Source organism: Melanaphis sacchari, unplaced genomic scaffold, assembly GCF_002803265.2.
Source record: "Melanaphis sacchari strain LSU unplaced genomic scaffold, SCAv2.0 Contig20_pilon_pilon, whole genome shotgun sequence".
In the NCBI taxonomy this organism is placed as follows: Eukaryota; Metazoa; Arthropoda; class Insecta; order Hemiptera; family Aphididae; genus Melanaphis; species Melanaphis sacchari.
In genome coordinates this window covers 4,427,011-4,446,629 of record NW_020271042.1, presented here as the reverse complement: position 1 = coordinate 4,446,629, position 19,619 = coordinate 4,427,011, and positions in this window count along the sequence as shown.

Below are 19,619 nucleotides of genomic sequence, written 5' to 3'. Positions count from 1 at the left end.
CCTCGGGCCGCTGTCATCGCCCAGTCCAATTAACGGGTAAATTGGATTCTACTTGCCGCCAGTGTTACGGGGACGCGAACGGCCATAATAATAACGTAAATGTGTACCTATACGCGTTAACATCACGTCATGTTCACACTATGGTACCTGTGTTGCACATCAATGTACAGCGTAGGAACACATTATTAAAATATTATAATATTATCCTCATCACCTCATCGTCTACATCGTAATAAACATTTTTATTATAATACGATATCGTAAACTCGACGAAGCTCGATGATGAATCGATTACTTATCGTATTATTATTATATGGCCGGTACGATGAAACGCGAGCACTGCAAGCACCGCACCAATTACAATAAAACGCCTACCGTAAAACATGAAGTACGCACATGTTATAATGACTACGTGTGTGATGTAGTACGCGTGCGTGCCGTTCTGCTCAACGTATGATAACGCGTATACGATAGAATATATTATTATTATCATTATTATTATTATTAATCACGCGACCGCCTCTCGGCACAATCCATGGTAATCCTATTGGCGGTCGCTACTGGTTTTTTTTTCCGGCGATCTTCCCCGTCCTTATCCCGCCGACGACGACGACGACGACGACGACGACGTCGACCATGTGTATATATATTATATAGTATTGTAGTAGGTAGGTACCTCGGACGGTTACCTACTGCATCGGCGGCAGAAACACTAATCGAAAATAATGGAAGCCGCCGCCGCCGGTGTAACTCGTCAGTCACGTGATCGCTACCGAGTACTTGAATACTGTACCTAAATACACTCTCGGTCGATTACAATAATATTATTGTTGTTGTGAGACAGTGAGCACACCTCCTATGTACAGCCTACACAGAGGTCTTTGACGATAATGACGAGACGCTCTTATTCTATAGAACGTGTTCGGCGTGAGGCAGCGAATTATAATATATTTGTAAATTAATTACATAATATCATTATACCTACCGATAAATGTGTCATACTGGCATGCATCAAATGGTGGCCGCCTATATATAAACATGTATAATATAATATTATATTTAAGTAGGTATACTCACCCATGATAATAATTTATATATCTATATTATATATTATGTTTTTACAGGACATTTATTATACTGTATTATTGTAAACACACGACATATTTTAAGTATTATACTATTTTTAATGTATTTTATTATTGTTACCCACTGTGCACAGTTTGTTGCTATTTATCGCCACTATATTAAAATATTAATACCATTGCGATATTATATGATTGTTGCTTACAAAAAGCGTTGTATACATTATTACCGAATAATATTAATTAAATATTGAAGATTATTTATTGCAGATGTATATTTTACATATCCACTCCTTCTTTATAAATTTTAGTGATTCCTCCAAAAATAAAAATAGGTAAATATAACTATAAATATCAGATTATACTGACGATACTGTGACTACAACTTAAAATATTAATTATAAATATTTTGGATTTTAAGCCGAGTAATGAATATATTAATTTTACAATGATATAGGGTTTTTTAGGAGTCTAACTAATAATTGGTAGCAGTAAAAATACTTCAACTTTCAACTTTTAAGGTGGTGGAAAAATCAGGTTTGTATCATTGTTTTATGGAGCAAAAGTAGAATATTTAAAGAAAACCTGCAGATCTAAACCAAATTAATTAAATAACTGCAAAAACTTGAAAAATATAAATATGATTAGTCCAATAGATTATATGATTTAAAAAGTGTAAGTCCGTAGGGCATGAAACATTTCTTCATTATTATTAATATTATTATTTTCTATACACAATACAAATTTAAAAATATTACAACTAGTTTTAAGAAATATTTATACTATTCTATTTTACGTACTATGTTGGTACTGACTAGCGTTGGTTAATAAAAATAGTAGTTAGTAGTTACATAATATAATATACAATATTTTTACAAATATGAGTTCAACTTAACGCCTTACTAAAAGTTAAATAGATAAATTATAAAATATCCTTAGAAGATGACACAACTTTGCACAGAATAATTTTTTGTTAAAATTAAATAATTATCTTTGAATTAAAATTTAAAACAGCCAATGCACTGACCTATAGCTCAATGACGAGTTAAACTTGAAACTTACTATACAGTACAGCGACTGCTCCGGTTTTTTTTTTTATTGTTGTCAATCGTATTGTCAATGATAAAAATCACATTCCATCAAAGAATGAGATTATGTTGAATCAAAAACAAATGACAAGGCAAAATTAAATAATTTTCAATTATTACTCCCTGGGGTCTTGCTACATTGTTGACGTACATTCAGATGACCACTAATTTTTAAACAGTCATCGTATTTATAACTTTAAAAAATACTTTCATAAGATAATGTGTTTTTTAATAATTATAGTAATTATTTTTAATTGTATATTTTGTTTTGTTCCGTAACAGTGCATTAAACATTTAATAACAATTTTATTAGCCAAAAATTAGTTGTATGTAATTACTATTAATAGGCGTATCGTAAAATGATGAAAAACAAATTTAACTATACTATGTATAGTATATAGTATATGATTATTGATTATACTGAATTAAAAAAATATATCCATAGGTTTAAAATACGGTATTTATATTATACAGTTGAATATTAGTTTAAGATAATAATCACATTCCTTAAATAAAAATACTTTAAATAACATGGTAAACTGCAAAAAGATAAAATTTTAAATCGCATTTTCTGTAGCAATGCAAGCCTTAAAATCACAAATACACCAGTTAATTTTGTAGGATAATAAAATTTAAAATTTAAAATAAAGAACTGAACTGTTAAAAAATAAGCCATTTATACAATAACTTCCAATCACGAGGACATTATCCATGGTAATTTTTTATTGCCTATCCAAGTGAAATTTAAGATCATAAATTATTAGAAATTTAAGGAACACGTTTTTTCGAATTTTCAAAGGTTAGATTAAAATATACATATTGTTGTCTCATAAATCATAAATTTCAAAGAATGCTTGAAACCCTCGAAACATAAACGTTTGTGAAAATTAAAATGGATTTTCGCTCAATATTCTTAAAAAAAAAAATCCTTAAAGATGATTCCATTAAAAACTATAATATATATATTCTTTTAAATCCTTTAATTTCCGATTCATATTTACTTTTGAATTAATAAATATTAACCGTTACAGAAAATGAAATTATTTTCTCAGAACTTTTAACATTATTATAATCAAAAAATATATTAATATAAATCAATAATTTAAAATAACTATACGTATATTATATTATGTGTAATATATAATATATATACATATTGTAATAAATTATTATTTATTATCTATAAACATGTTTTTACTGCTAAGAAATATCAATGGACATTGTTTCTTATCATGCCACTTAATTTTATTTTAATTATTGTGTACCTTCATCGTGTTTTAACTTGATATATTATAATTATATAGATAAAACATTTTCAATAAAAATCCTTAAAAACGAAACTAATGTTTATAATACGTGCGTCTGTATACTGTGTGCTGTATATTGTATGTGTGTGTAGCAGGTATACGATTGAATGAAATGCATATGTAGGTAACAGCATCTATATTATTCTCGTATCTTCTTATTACACCATTCATTCGGCGACGAACGGACTACAGAGGGATATTATTTTGGTTTTTGTATCTCGTGGGTGGGAATCGTTCGCATGCATATACAATTCACACAAGGGAGACGACACCGTCTACATATCACAGGTATACGAGTGTTATGTGTATACTACAGCACGGGCCCTACAATACCTGCAGCACTGCAGCACAGTAGCCTCGTTGGAACGTAAAAATAAAGCTGAAAAAACCGAAAAAAATAAAATAACCTCTACCGCCCGCCGTCACCGTTGCCATCACTGAATAATGCGTATTTATAATATTATGTACTGTTTTGGTACGAACCGTTTGCGCGTCTGGCTGCCATACGGATGTCCAACGCGTACAGGTATGTTTATATATATATATATTATATATATACATACATACAGATGGTTATCCGGTGAAATATACCGCAAGAAATGTAATCGTAGACGTGACCGTCAGGGGTTTCGGGCCCCGTTCGTTCGTGTCCCAGATAATCATCTCCACCGCCGGACCCCGGCAACAAAACAACGACGACGACGACTACGACTACGACGACGACGACGACGACGACGACCTGTGTTGTACTCATACATATATATATATATACGCCCGAGACTGCGCGTATATAGCTATTTGTTTAATATTAATTGGTTACCGTGTTCCAGAGAGATCGAACCCGATAAAATGGACCGATCACAAATTTTGAACACGTTTGACGTGGCCAAGCGAATCGGAGAACGCGTACCGACACGATACTATTATACATTGTATATTGTAAATGCATATGTGTGTGTGTATACTTCGGGCGGCGGTGACGACGGCACTACGCGCGGGATGACGCGGATCTGGTTTCACCCGCGTATATAATATATATTTTATATGTTTATATATACTTGTGTGTGTGTGTATGTGTGTATATCCATCATAATATCCGATATTGAATGTTATAACAGCCCCGTGTACCTCGTATATATATATATATATATATATATATATATATGTGTGTGTGTTTATACCAGACGCTGCAATGCGGTGTACTTGGACTTCATATCAACTGCAACAGTGCACTGCGCGCATTCCTAGACGTGCCTTCATGTGATGACAAACTCTAGCTTTTCGGATTATATTTATTTATAATTTATGCCCGCTGCAAGTGTGGCATAAATACACCTGGATTCAAACTTTAAGTACTTTCCTGTACTGGTTTTTTTTATATTAATAAATATTTATAAATATTAAATACATGATTTTATTTCATTTTTATTTTTTGTATAAGCCCTTTTCTTTCCCGTCTTTGTCGATAGGTAAATATTTTGTCTGCGTGCCTGTGTGACTATATGTCTATATAATATGTGATTTATGTGTATTACTTAAATTCAATTTCACCGAGGTACTTGTAGTTTATATTAAACCGTTCGATTAAATATTTATTAGGATACATGTTACATGTTAGCCCGTGACAACATTTTAGTTTAGGATCAGTGTACCAAAAATTGCGCTCCTTATTTTTACAATCTGCAATATACCAATTGCATATGCTTTCAAATTGTTTTACCTTCAGAACGTTCAGGTATGAAATTATTATTCAATCCAATCTAGTTGACATTAATTTATACATAAACGTTTTGTACACAAGAATATTTGAAAATTAAGAACTTAATAATTGATTAATTGATTACTTACTAGTTTCAATAAAATTAGTTTTGTTGATGATGGAGCTTTTAAATTTTGAAATAATTTAAATAATTTAAAATAATTAAATATGAAATAAAACTATATTTAATATGTTTACAAAAAACTTATAAGTTTTTCTTTTTCTATTTTTTGTATTTATTTAAATTACCAATATCTGCTATTTAGGCAATTGGTATATGATTTTAAAAAATCACAATTGGTTTATCGACCTAAAGTGTTTTGAACACGTAATTAATAAACTCCCAATTTATTAAATGGATATTACATTGCAAAATTATTTATTTAATATGTTTGTAAATTTAAATTTTATAGTGTATTTAAACAACTGAGGACCGTTTGTTTTAAAGATACTAATTACGTGTTGATAAAGCTTAAGACCAATAGTAATCAATTAATTACGTTATAAATTTAGTTATGTACATAGCATTTTAGAGTATGTGCAATCTGCATATCATAAATTAAACGATTAAGCACTAAAGTCTTAATAATAAAAATATTTAACTATTAAGAATCCCAACCTAACCTAATCTTACTTTAACTAAATAACCACCCCACAGCAGTGAGAATACAAGAAATCAAAATCTTTCCATTCGTACAACGACAGATCTGTCACTCAAACAGTCAAATAACTTTTTGGATCAACTTACTTTTATTATTATGTCCATCGCCCATCGTTCAGAAATATAAAATCGATGGTATAATTTACGCATAATATACATAGGTACATAAACTTATGACGATCATAGGTGGCACTTGGCTATTATTATGGGAAGGGATTAATCACAATTTATTGACCCATTTAAAAATCTTCTCATACTCAACTTATCTAATATATTCCACCTAAATTTTTACTTACTTACTATCTAAATAAGAACAAATAAAATTTCACGCTCCTATATTTAAATAGATACTCACTAATGGGTGACTTCTTATTTCTATTTTCATTGTATTTTTATTCTGTCACCACATACACTTATCGTGCTAAGTAGTACAGATTATGTATATATTAATAAAAATAATAAAAAAACTTAAATATTCAAGTAACTATAATACTTTTATTTTATAACTGATATATGACGATAAGTATATAAATTAATCTCAATGTAATATATTATGTTATGCTTTAAAAGTAATCATAATATTATATTAATATCCATATTTTTATAGAATTTACATTACCTAATTTATATTAATTTATGGCAATATTTATAATATTAATCTGACTTAACATGGGGATTAATTTTCCTATACAATTGTATAAAAGTAATTTCAACATAAATATTTTATAGAAATTAAAATTGTTTAAATAATATTTAACTTAGAAGGGAGCAAAATTATAAGTTTGCCCTCTCTATATTTTTCTGGGGGGGAGGGCAACTGCTCCTCATGCTACCCTCCCTAAAATTTCGTCTATGATGACGACTAATTTTGTATTACACATATTATATAAAGATACATTTTGAATTAAAATTTGGTCATTCTACAATTAAATATGCTTATGTATAGTATAAATATTAAATACGATAAATATGATGTTAGACTGCAACATAAGTTCATGTCTGATTAACAACATAATTGACGATAAGAAATGGAAAATATTCATTCATATTAAATTTTACAAACTTAACACTTTTAGTAAATTTGAATTAATTTTTTTTTCAATTTTTGAAATTTAAAATTATTTTTTTTTTTAATTTTGGTTTAATTTCAATATTATATGGAAATTAGATGGTCGGTTAATAAATATTCGTAAGCCAGACTTGGATTACGGGCCGTACTTATAGTAATTACTGTCTTAAACAATAATTTTATAATATTAAAATATTACTAATATAATATACCGGAGTATAATAGCCAATTTATTGAGGAATAACTCTGATAAACGCTAATTCATTTTTTCAATTTTTTGTTTTTTAATATCTTGAAAGTCATGAATACAACACTAAAACAGGTATATAGTACACAAGTGATTATAAGCTATACTGCTAGAGTATAATAATAACACGGATAACCATATAACGTACTATATGTATAATGTAGTATTAATAAGCACTGTGCAGTAGATAATATGAATATGTGATTACGATAATATACGTGATGTCGGCGTAAACTCAAAAATTCCCGTTGCTACCATAATATAACAAAATATTGTATAATATATTATTTGATATACGTAAGTACGTGCGCGCGTGTGCCACTCGCTAGATCTATGTCTTTCTTCATAAAACGTTTACTGCTCTAATCACATAATTTCACACAGCGGGAACATAGCACTACATAATATGTATATAAATTGTGCGCTGCCGTTTCTACCGTGTTTTCATCTATGACAAACGAGTTCTTTACATACAAACGATCTGCCGATTGTAAGAACACAAAATACGTGAAATGTTTAAGTATAAGGTATAGTTTGAATACGTTATGTATACATTTATAATCATGAATCTCATAATTATTCTTGCAACGTCAAATATAAAACTTAATAGTAATCAAAATGATTTATGTCTATTGTCCATAAATTATGGAAAAAATCACTTTGAAAAATATCTATATTATAACGTAATATAACATATACACATATATTTATATATATATATATATTTATGTTGTTCTATAGAATGTTATATATTGATATAATAATATTGAATATTTTTTTGCCAAATTACGTGTATATTGTTATCAAAAACGAAAAACAACTACTAGATAAAGTATATTTACATTTTACGTAGTCTATATCAATTTATAAATATAAACTTTATATTTGAATAAGTTCATAGGTATATTCTTTGTATTATAAAATTATATTTCTCCCAAGTTCTTACTTCTTACAACAGAACATATAATTAAATAAAATTCAAATAATTCATTTTATTATTTAAAATGCTAGTCGTTTATGTTCAATAAAATAATATTATTTATATTATTTATATTATAATAAAAAGTAATTATTTAAACGAACTCTAATTTCTAAGGTTTAAATTAAATTACATGAGTTAAACAATCTAAAATAGTTTTACTTTAATGACTTATCCTTGTAAGTAGTGCAACAAAATATTTTCAAAGCAATATTAAAGATTTTAATAATTTGATTTAAATCAATTATTTTTTTTCTCTTTTGAACCTAGATATTTATGTATCATACATATATATTAGTTTCTACAATCTTCTTGATAGTTAAATATTAAAAAAATTATGAATACGTAAATTTAATATTCAATTATTATTATTATTATTATTAATAAGTTTACGACTTATTTATAACTTACGTATGAAGTATACGCCTTATCTAAAAAGGTATTTATTATTCAGAAATAGAAACAATATTTTTCTTAAAATGATATTATTAAAAACTAAATTAAATAATTTAAAAGATATTTTATCTAATTTGTATAAAAATAATAAAATAAATATGAATTTAATGAATATACATCCCAACAATATTTTATTATCATCATTCATCACATTTATAATATTAAATCAATGAAGTATAAACATAATCAGATCATTTAAAATCAGGGTCAAGATCGGTTTAAGAAAAACACCAATTATATGTAAATAATATATATTTTTTTATGATAAAAACAGGAGGCATCTAGGATATTATATGACCTTTCTAAAAATACAGTGTAAAGGAAGTAAATCTGTGTGTTATTTTATTAGATTGTATTTTATGGTAGATATATTGGTAATGGCCTTCGGTTATCTTCTCTTATTACATTTCAAAGTAACCGAATCCTATAATGACATAAAACTAAAAAACCACAAGCACACATGACTATAAATCAATTGCATCACTATAGTGTGCTGCTATCAGCTCACAAGTTTCACACTATTTCCAATCTGGTCAATAAATATTTTTTACTCAAATACCCATGGCTCATTGGTTGAGTAAAACGCATAATCCCATTAAAAAAAAAAAAAACCAATATAAACGTAAATCAAATTCTAGGTCATCCATAATTTCGAAACAGATACTAACCTAACCTAACTGTCTTAACTTAACCTGACCAAAAACACTTAAATTTTGTAAATTTTATGATTTAAAAAAAATAATAAACTAATGTTAATACGTTTTACAAATTCGTTCCATAACACCTGCAGATTTGAATAAATTATTTTATTATTTTTATGTTTTAAATAAATTTATATTGGAATTCTAAAATATTTTATATTTTTAATTATATAAATATATTTATTTTACATATTGCAATATGTATTTGTTATTATTAAAAAAAAAAAAAAAAAAAAATACTTGTTAATATACATACTTGACCTAAATTCTCAATAATAAAACAAGTTAAATAATTTATGAGGATTTTATACGACTATTATACAATGTACAAATAAATGTATTATAATTAATAAAAATACGTCATATATTATATTATTATTTTATATTTTAGTAAATGTTTAAATTACTAAAAATGTTTTTAAGACATCAAATATTCTTGTAAGATACGTTTTCGAAAAATTATTTAACATCAATCTTATACGAGCATTCTAACACATACAACATACGCAAGTAAGTAAAATTATTATTTAAAAAATATACAAATGAAATTCTAATTAAAAATAACCAGTTAGTTTCTATGAATTTCAATTTTTTTAGTGAATCCAGTGATACTGTGAATAACATCTATTATGCATTAAGAATCTTAATATATTGAAAATCGTTTTCATTCTTCGCTATTATGTATTATTACGTTTAGGTCATAACAAATAACAAAATATTGTACGGATGATTGCGAAACTAAGAATACGGTACACTTTAGTGACGGTCATGGAATTAGTCTACTTGACGATTTATATTGAGTTATTCTGCACATTTGAGTGTAGCTATATTCGTATAATGTAATTATCATAAAAACCAAGATGATGACGTCGTAAAGCGGGGTTGAAAAAAAATGAAAAAACATTATCACCGAGGATACTGCAGGGCAGACAAAAAAACACCAAGGTGTCTTTTAATGACTTTGTCCTGACAATAATTTAGACGTTATACCTTCCATGGCTTCTTGTGTCAAGTATCTCAGTCCACGTCCCTCATAAGACGAAAAGAGTGGGGATTACAAACCAGAGTAGGTATTTAAATTTTGTGAATTTTTATTATCCATCTAAGGCTAAGTGTTCGAAATCAACATGTGACATTAGTCATGCTCTTTGATACGAACACGTACCCGCAAATTTTATGAGTATACAAACGGACAAAAAATAACCAGAAAATTTGATATTTTTGTTAAACATTGAGAGACTCTGTATTTTAAATACATTTTGTTACTTATAAATTAAAATAAAATGAGGGCCATTTTTATTCATATGATACTTTCCACTTATTTGTTTCTAATTTCTTTATTATTCTTAAATTTTGGAAAGTGGTAATGATAATTTAAATGTTTAAATATTAAATATAAGTAATTAAACTAATATTTTTATTTGGAACCTTTTTAACTTATTTTTATTGGTATTTTTTATGAACATTTAGTAAAAAATAAAAATAAATTAAAAATATTTCCAAGACATTTATAATTAATCAACTATTATTATTTTATAACCAATAAAAAAAGAATAACGAATATTTTATTAAATAACCATATCGGTTAACATGATAAATTTATATGTTTAAAAATATTTGATAATACTTAAAAGTTAAAATTTTTAATTCATTAATTTGATTACTTGTGTAATTGTGTACGTCGTATTGTTTTAAAACAAATCAGTTATTGATTTGAAATGATTACTATTCATCAATATACTCTAAACTTAATATTTTATAATATTTTTAGTTGATTTTTAACTTTATATATATATATAAATATATTATATACTTACTTATAAACTTATATTTTTACATTTTATTACACATAAAACATACATAGATATACCATGCATATTACATTATTAACATAACATATATTACATATATTACATATAACATACCCATAAATTGAAACATTTACCCTTTTTTTTAAGTACATGATCTACTAAAATGGATTTACAATTCTATTTGAAAAAGGTCAAACCTCAATACACAGAGAATATTAAATCACTATTCACTTGTTAACTGTATAAACCAAACACCCATAAATTTTACGGTGTGTTTGTACATGTTTTTCTAACTAAAAGGTCATAACATTCCTGAAGTTTTTGATTTATTCATTGAGAAAAACCTTTTATCGTAAACCTATTATATACCTACATTGTTAACGGTTTTTGAATTTGTATTCTTACAAAGCACACCTAAATCTAATATTTGCTAACTTTTAAAGTGCTATTCAACAGACAACAACTAAAAGCGATAAGTTCATTAATCAAGTATATTAATTCTGACTAAATTTTTATAAAAGGACTCAGATGATGTAGGTACTATAAACTAGTTTTTATAAAAAAAAATATTAAAAACTCACTGAATTAAAGATCGTAATGTTATACTTAAATTTTTTTTTTTTGTATATCTTTTTGACTTCAGAAACTCGGTTTGAAGTATTATTATATCAAGCTCTATATTTTGGACAAACGGGTCTTCAGTAAGATATTAAACTGGTAACGATAAATTATAAGTGATTATAACTACCTCGCCGAACAGTATACGCACCGTACATATAACATTTATATGGGTATATCTACTATTACTACAAGTAGAAATACTATAGGTAGGTACGTCAGAATTTATTTAGAACTATATTATGATAGAAAGATCTGTATTGAGAACTGGATGTGCGGCTCGTAAATTAATCACATAATATTATTGTTATAATTAATCTTAATAATTAACATGCGATTAGGAGCACGACGGCCATCGTCCTATCACGATAAAAAAAAGCAAAATAAAAATAATGATGATGATGATGATGGCGACGATGGCAATATAATAGTAACGATACAAATCACAAGTCTTTATCGTGCTTCATAAAACTACTCTGGCGCGATTTGGCTATGTATGGAGTACTCCAAGTGAAAAAACACAGAGCTATATGAAAAAATAAATATAAATTATACATATACAGTTTAAATGTTTAATCACCGGGAATAATTATCACCCTAATTATTTTCTTTAATAATACATTAATTAAAATTCTGATTTTTAAAATGTTTAAGTAAGTATGTGTAACAGTTAAAGATTGTCAATTTCTTACGTTTGTAAAGTATGAGGTATATTTGATGAAAAACCATTGTTATTCTCCGTACATAAAACATAATTGCTCAGAAACTATACGTTCAAATTTCGATTTAGATGAATTTTCAATTAAATTTTTTGATTAACAGTTTACAGAAACAAAAACAGATAGGTCCCCTCATTATACATTCATTTAAAAAAAAAAGAACATCGTATCGCCATATCACACACCGTAGGTATATGACTAAAATTACCTACATTAATGGTTTATTAATAGGCCTAATTTCACTTGGTCTTAAAGTAAGTAATCTAAAAATTTAAAAAAATTATAAATGCATTGTTAAAAGATAAAAGAGGAAGAAGTAGACATGTTTATTATTTAGTTATCATCGCTCAGCTCGGTATCCAAAATTTCAAGCCGTTGTATATCATCATACTTTTAGTTACGGTTTCCGATGAGAAATAACGTTTTCTGATTTATTATTGTATTCAATTCGGACCCCTCGCCACCCTCCGGAAAGGTTTGATTGTGCAAACGGAAAAAAAAAAAAAAAAACCATGATCATATTCATTACATTCATAAAAAATTCAATAACTATACGTTCATTATGTATTTAATATAAGCACATATGAATATTATATTTCGTCAAACTCCGATCGGGTGATTTCGACATCTATAATATGTATAGATACCTATCGTGCGTACCTTCATAACATGCACTATGAATTCTATACACGATACAGTCAATCCGAATTACGCCATTTCTATCGGGCACAACTGCGGTCTATAAAATATGCAGCTCTGTTAATTCGCGGTGGTACGCCAATACCAGCATGTACAAGTTATAATATTATACTATACGTATAGGTAGGTGTACAACACGGGTGTCGGTCGCGGATTATTATAAAAAAAAAAAAAAAAAAACGTACAAAACGGATAAAATTATATTCGTATACAATATCGTATATATATATATACTTATTATATATACACGCGCGCGCGCGTAGTATTCCGCCCACAAACCGGCGCAATGATGACATAATCAATTTCTTGTCTGCCTCTCGATCTGAGCGCTCCGGGCGAATTCCCGCCGCCGAGTGTTTCCCATCCCGTGAACGCGACCGCCGCGCACGCAGGACGGTATACACGTATATATATATATATCAACATATATGCACATGAATATGTACCTACAGCTCGCGCGAGATGATACAACGCGCTCCGCGGCTCGCCGCCACCAGTTAACGTCCGAGTCCGTCCGTTCTCACGGACCTCAAAGAGGAGCCCACGCGCGTTTTTTATTTCCCCCTGAAATTCTCTCGTGTCAGTCTAGGTGAGAGACATCATCCAATTCACCGTCGCCGCCATACACCAATAAGAATAATAAATATTAAATAATATAATAATATAATGATAAAACAAATAAATTCAAGAGCGTTATTATTATTATTATTATTATTATTATTATTATTATTATTAAGTCATAATATGATTCAATACAATATTATAATTTTGACTATACATATATGCACAAGTATGTGAATTTTACACAAACCCCCTGATAATATTAATGGCAAACTGCCTATATTTCCTATATTTCTGTATCTTAAAAAAGCTGTAAGCCATCTACAAGCGTACGTGTGTCAGCATAAAATAATATTTTGGAAAAAAAAAAAACAAGGAAATAATATGTAATCAAATTGATACTATTATCGTATGGAGAATTTAAATATCAAAATAAATTTAGCAGAATATTCGATTGATTTATTTATTTTTTTAACTGCAAATAAAATAAATTCAATAGTTTATATTTTAATTTTACATGACATACCTACTGATCAAAGCCGTTTTTGAAGGAATGCAATGAAATAATTCCCCAAATGGGTCTATTTTTTAAAGATTAAATTTTATTTTGTTTTATATAATATGTTATGGTCCATAACCTATGAATAAAATATAAAAGACGGATAATGTATACATTATTATACTTCAATAGATATTTATTTAATAATAGGTAAAAATATTATTCATGAAATTTTTATTTTGTAAATTACCAAGGAAATTATCTACAGTTAAGTAAAAGTAAGTAAATATACTCGTACATACTTTGATAAAAATAATGATTGTAGGTAATAATTTTTGATAAAACACGCAATAATAGATATATTTTAAATGTTTTAATTACAAAAGAAAAAACTACGTAAAATAGTTGATCTACAATAATTTTCAGTGGTCAACGTTTTAAAAAATGTACATGTAAAAGTAAATGCTCATCAAAACAAATTTAAAATTTAAATGCAAAGCTAGAAGAATTCTCTGAAATCAATTCATAATTGATATTACTCAAGTCCCAAACACAATTTATTATAATAAATAATTGAACTATATTTTTTAATTTAAATGAAATAACAAAATAATTGTTCAATTATAACTTAATTAATAGGTAATTACATAGTCATCTAATAAATAATTTTTATTTCGGATTACCGAATATTATTTGGCATTTGTTACTCAAATAATTATGCTTTGTACACAGGATAAATCTTTTATCAGATAATACTTATTATTTTGAAATTCATTTTTATTATTGAAAATAACTTTTAAGTTTTTTACTTTATTGAACAATAAAATACATTTTTAATTTCATATTCTGCAATAAAATATTTTTTGGGTTATTTCAATGATAAGTCTATTACCTAGTTATAATAAGTGTTTAAAGAATTTTTAGCGGAGTGGTTAGGTAGGAGGATACCCCGCAAGATATTGGTTTACTACTCTGCTTAGCTAAGCTTTAAATATTTATAACTCATAGAATACTCATTCAAATTTCGATTTTTATGTATCAAAATACTTCAAAAAATATTCTATTTTAAAAAATAAAATTGAAAATGCATATTGTATTCAAAAAAAAAACTTAAAAATTATAAGGATAAAAAATATTTAAGAAATGTTATTTATTTTAACTGGAAATTATGTAAAAAAATATTTTGAAAAACATTAATAAATTAAATTTTTGTATTGTTTGATAAAAAAAATCAACCTGTTTAATTGAACTTACGTGATTTGAAGTGTTTTAGTGGGTTGGTCGTATTATACTAATCAACATTATAAATTTACAATGAAAATAATACGAATATACTCGTACTTTATCCGTCGCACACTGGTTAATTTATAAATTAATTTTAAAAATTAACTTTATACATTATACATATTTAAAATGGATAATTTATGAATTATACTGTTCATACTTCATATAGATATAATATAAGGTTAACAATATACCCTGTAATATGTACATTACCCGTTTTTGACCCTTACTTAACCATGATAAATACATTAAAATTAATCTAGTAAATTATGCCAGTTTAGGATAAGCCCATTCCTAAACCAGACGGGTATAAAGTTAAATATTGAAACTAAAATGACGTTTCATATTATAAGTTTATAATGTATACTACTCGACCAGTACTCGTATGAAATATATTATTGCAAACTAATATTTTTGTAAGCTTATTGTATACATTTTTAAAATAAAAAAATGCATTCTCTTCTCAATCAAAATAAAAGAGCCCTTCTGATGTGAGATTGTACCAATATATTATAATGTATTACACTACAGTAATAACTGCGGGTGTACTCTAAACATGCACCCTCCTTCTTCTTCAATATTGCAGTTATTCAAGATTTGATTTTTGAAATGTTTTAATATACTTTAAGATCATATTTTCAATGTTTTAAAATTCTTATTAAATTATATTATATTCTGCATGATGATATAGGTTTGAAAGATATAGTTATAGCAGCTTGAATATTTTAATAATTAATATTTATCAACTTTTATTAATTGTAAAAATGGTTCAAGTATAATAAACACTATATAGATTCAATATTACGTTTATTTTATATTTTTGAAAAACCATTTTCAAGGATTTTTCTTCTTAACAAAACTTTATAATAACTGAAAATCTACTTGTTTGAATTTTGAATCAAGTATTTTTTTAAATTTTCCAGAAAATAATTTACAAAAAAAGAGGGGTTCTCATTTAAAAAATTGAAGCTTGTAACACAACACAACATTCCTTAAGTAGTGAAAAAAATTTCAACAATTATTTAAAAATATTATCTTCAAATGTATATAACGTACATTTAAAATTCCAAATATCAAAATTTGAAAAAATGTAGTTATTTTATTAAAGGAAAAAATTAGGGTGGGCAATGAGCATGTTTGATAAATCAACCTATAATATCTGGCTCTGACTCTTTGTCAAATTAAAATAATTTTAATAATTTAATTGATCTGATGTGATCGTACATTACACATAAACATAACCACAAATGAGTATACCTACAAATACTATGGCAGACGCATACGCGAGGCGATCGTGAGCGCACAGTAAAATACGAAGCTCTCTACCGGGTAGTAGTGCGGGCGAAGCGGATGGGGAAAAAATGGCAAATCGAATGAATGTGCTTGTGTGTGTGTATGTGTGTGTCTTGAAGAAGAATGCGGTCCTGGTTGGCCGGTTTGTCCCGATAAACGTCTTCTTTGATCTATTTCCAACGTACCTATACATAATATTACATAGTACTTCTACACAAGGCTCGCGAGCGTATATTTTATTAGATTTTTTTCCCCCGCGCTGTTTATTATACAGCAAGTACTCATATATACATACACACACACACACACACATTCAGAACATACATATATGCGTATACAGCGGCATATGAGAAGCGTTCGGTATCATATTTCTCTACGGGCAACTTATAATACACACATATATATAACGCGTACATAATATATTATAATACAACGACGAAAAATAAATAAAGAAAAAACGCCCGAGCTCGGCGTTATATTCTTATTGTTATCGTGTGTATACCTAATAATAAAAATAATAATATATATTATATACCTATGTACAATAATGTGCAATATATATATACAGGCACTATATATTTGTATTGCCTTTGCTGCAACGCCGAGCGAGTGTACCAAACCTTATGTACGGTCGTGCCGGTGTTGGAAATATATATTACGCATTACCGTTGTGTAAGGAATAGGCCAACAAATCCCTTCCATGTGAAATTTACATTAAAACCCTATGTATTTCTACTCGTATATCCTCGTGCGACTATAATTCACCCAAGGAATGCTGAATAAATACACATCGTATATATATTATACATTAGCCATTATAGGTATATGGCGTGACGCTAAATTTTCTTACCTGTGGGTACAAAACTTGCTGTAAAAAGTATTTTTTATAGATACCAAATCACATAGTTTTATCCTAATGTTTTTTCACCAGTAAGTGAATTATTTATTTATACACTCGATTTTGACGTAACATATAGAAACGTAATAATTATTAAACATAAATATATATATATATTATACAAATAGGTGCTTAGCTTTATAACAAACAAAAAAATAAACGCTTCGTTGTAAGAACTAGCTGTGTAAAATACAGGTAGATAGAAAAAAATTGAATGTTTGATCTCACAAGGATCCTTTAAAATACTTCAATATTTCAACAAAAATAAATATTAATACATAATTTAATCGAGTTTAGAAGCCAAACTTTACGAGTGCAGATAGTTAAGTAGCATTGTTAAATCTAATTAAGTATAAGTACTAATTCATTTCTGTATTTAATTGTATTTATAAAATTATATATACTCAATACTATATAATTTTGTTCTAATAATATTTTATAGTTGTGACTATTATTATTTACACATCTATTAATTATATTTTCTTGATATTAGCATTCACAAATAAGAATATTTACTTAAGTTATTTAATCGACTTCGAAATCATGGATTTGACGGATTTGTGTTTTAACATAATTTAATTAAAATGCATTCGTTCAAATGCACACGATGTATTTGGATCTGATAAGACTATAGACTATAGAGTCAAGTATCAACATACAACAAGACAAATAATGCTGCAGGTGTCAAAGTGCATAACTAAGATTCGTATCATAATAAAAAGTAATATAGGTATTGATAACTCTCCACAAGGTACAGATTTATTCGTATAATTAGAACAAAATATTAAAGTAAATTATTCGAGAACAAAATACTAAACATATTAAGAAAAATTGAACCATAATATGTATTTTAATTTCGCCATATTTCAAAATATTTTAAATATTTTGCATAAATAAAAATCTGTAGGTATTTTTTATTTTAAAAAATAAACCCGGATATTCTATTAAAATTGACCAAATTTAAATATTTATACTTATACTATTATGTTAATATATTAAAACATCACATTATAGTGTTTACCAAATTCAAACCATAATAAAATTTAAACATTTAAATTAATTAAATAGGTACATGCATTTTGTTTTAATTTTATTAAACACTCATCCTTGTAGGTAAAATAAATTATACATTCACATTATTTTTCATAAATTAACAGATTATGTTAGAAATAAATAAATAAATTAAAACATTTAAAACCAATTAATTTAATAAAATTTAAAGTATTTTAATATTAAATTTTGATCATAAAATAAAATATACAAACTACATGAGATATACCTACATTAATTAATATTTTCTGATTGTCATACTATCATATAATCGATAATAAAAACTATTACACGATTGTGTACAGTACTTTTCATACAATAATCGTTCTAAAATTCTAGATAATTTCATGACAGAAACTCTTCTTATATTATACCTCACATGACTCATAAAACGTCATATTCTTACTCACAATAATCATAAGCCAAAACTGAATCATTGAATTAAAAATAATTACTCAATTTATACTCAACTTGTAAACGTAAAAATTATAAATGCGAAAAAAATGACACACACGTGTTTCTGTTACAAAATCACCATCATCAGCGATGATTGACTAATTCAAGGTTTTATTTGACAAAGAAACCGAAATACGTGTATGGTATTTTAATATTTTGTAAAATATATAGACACATATAAATATACAGAGTGTATCCAGAAAGATATGATATGTGTAACTACTGTATAAAATTATTGAATCCTCTAAATAGGTAAACCGATGTATAATTTATGTACACACATTCAAATACTTAAGAGGACACCACGCCCGTATTTGTTATATCTCTGTTTTACATACATACAACATAGCAAATTTTCGTTCAGTAAAATCCATTTTATGTT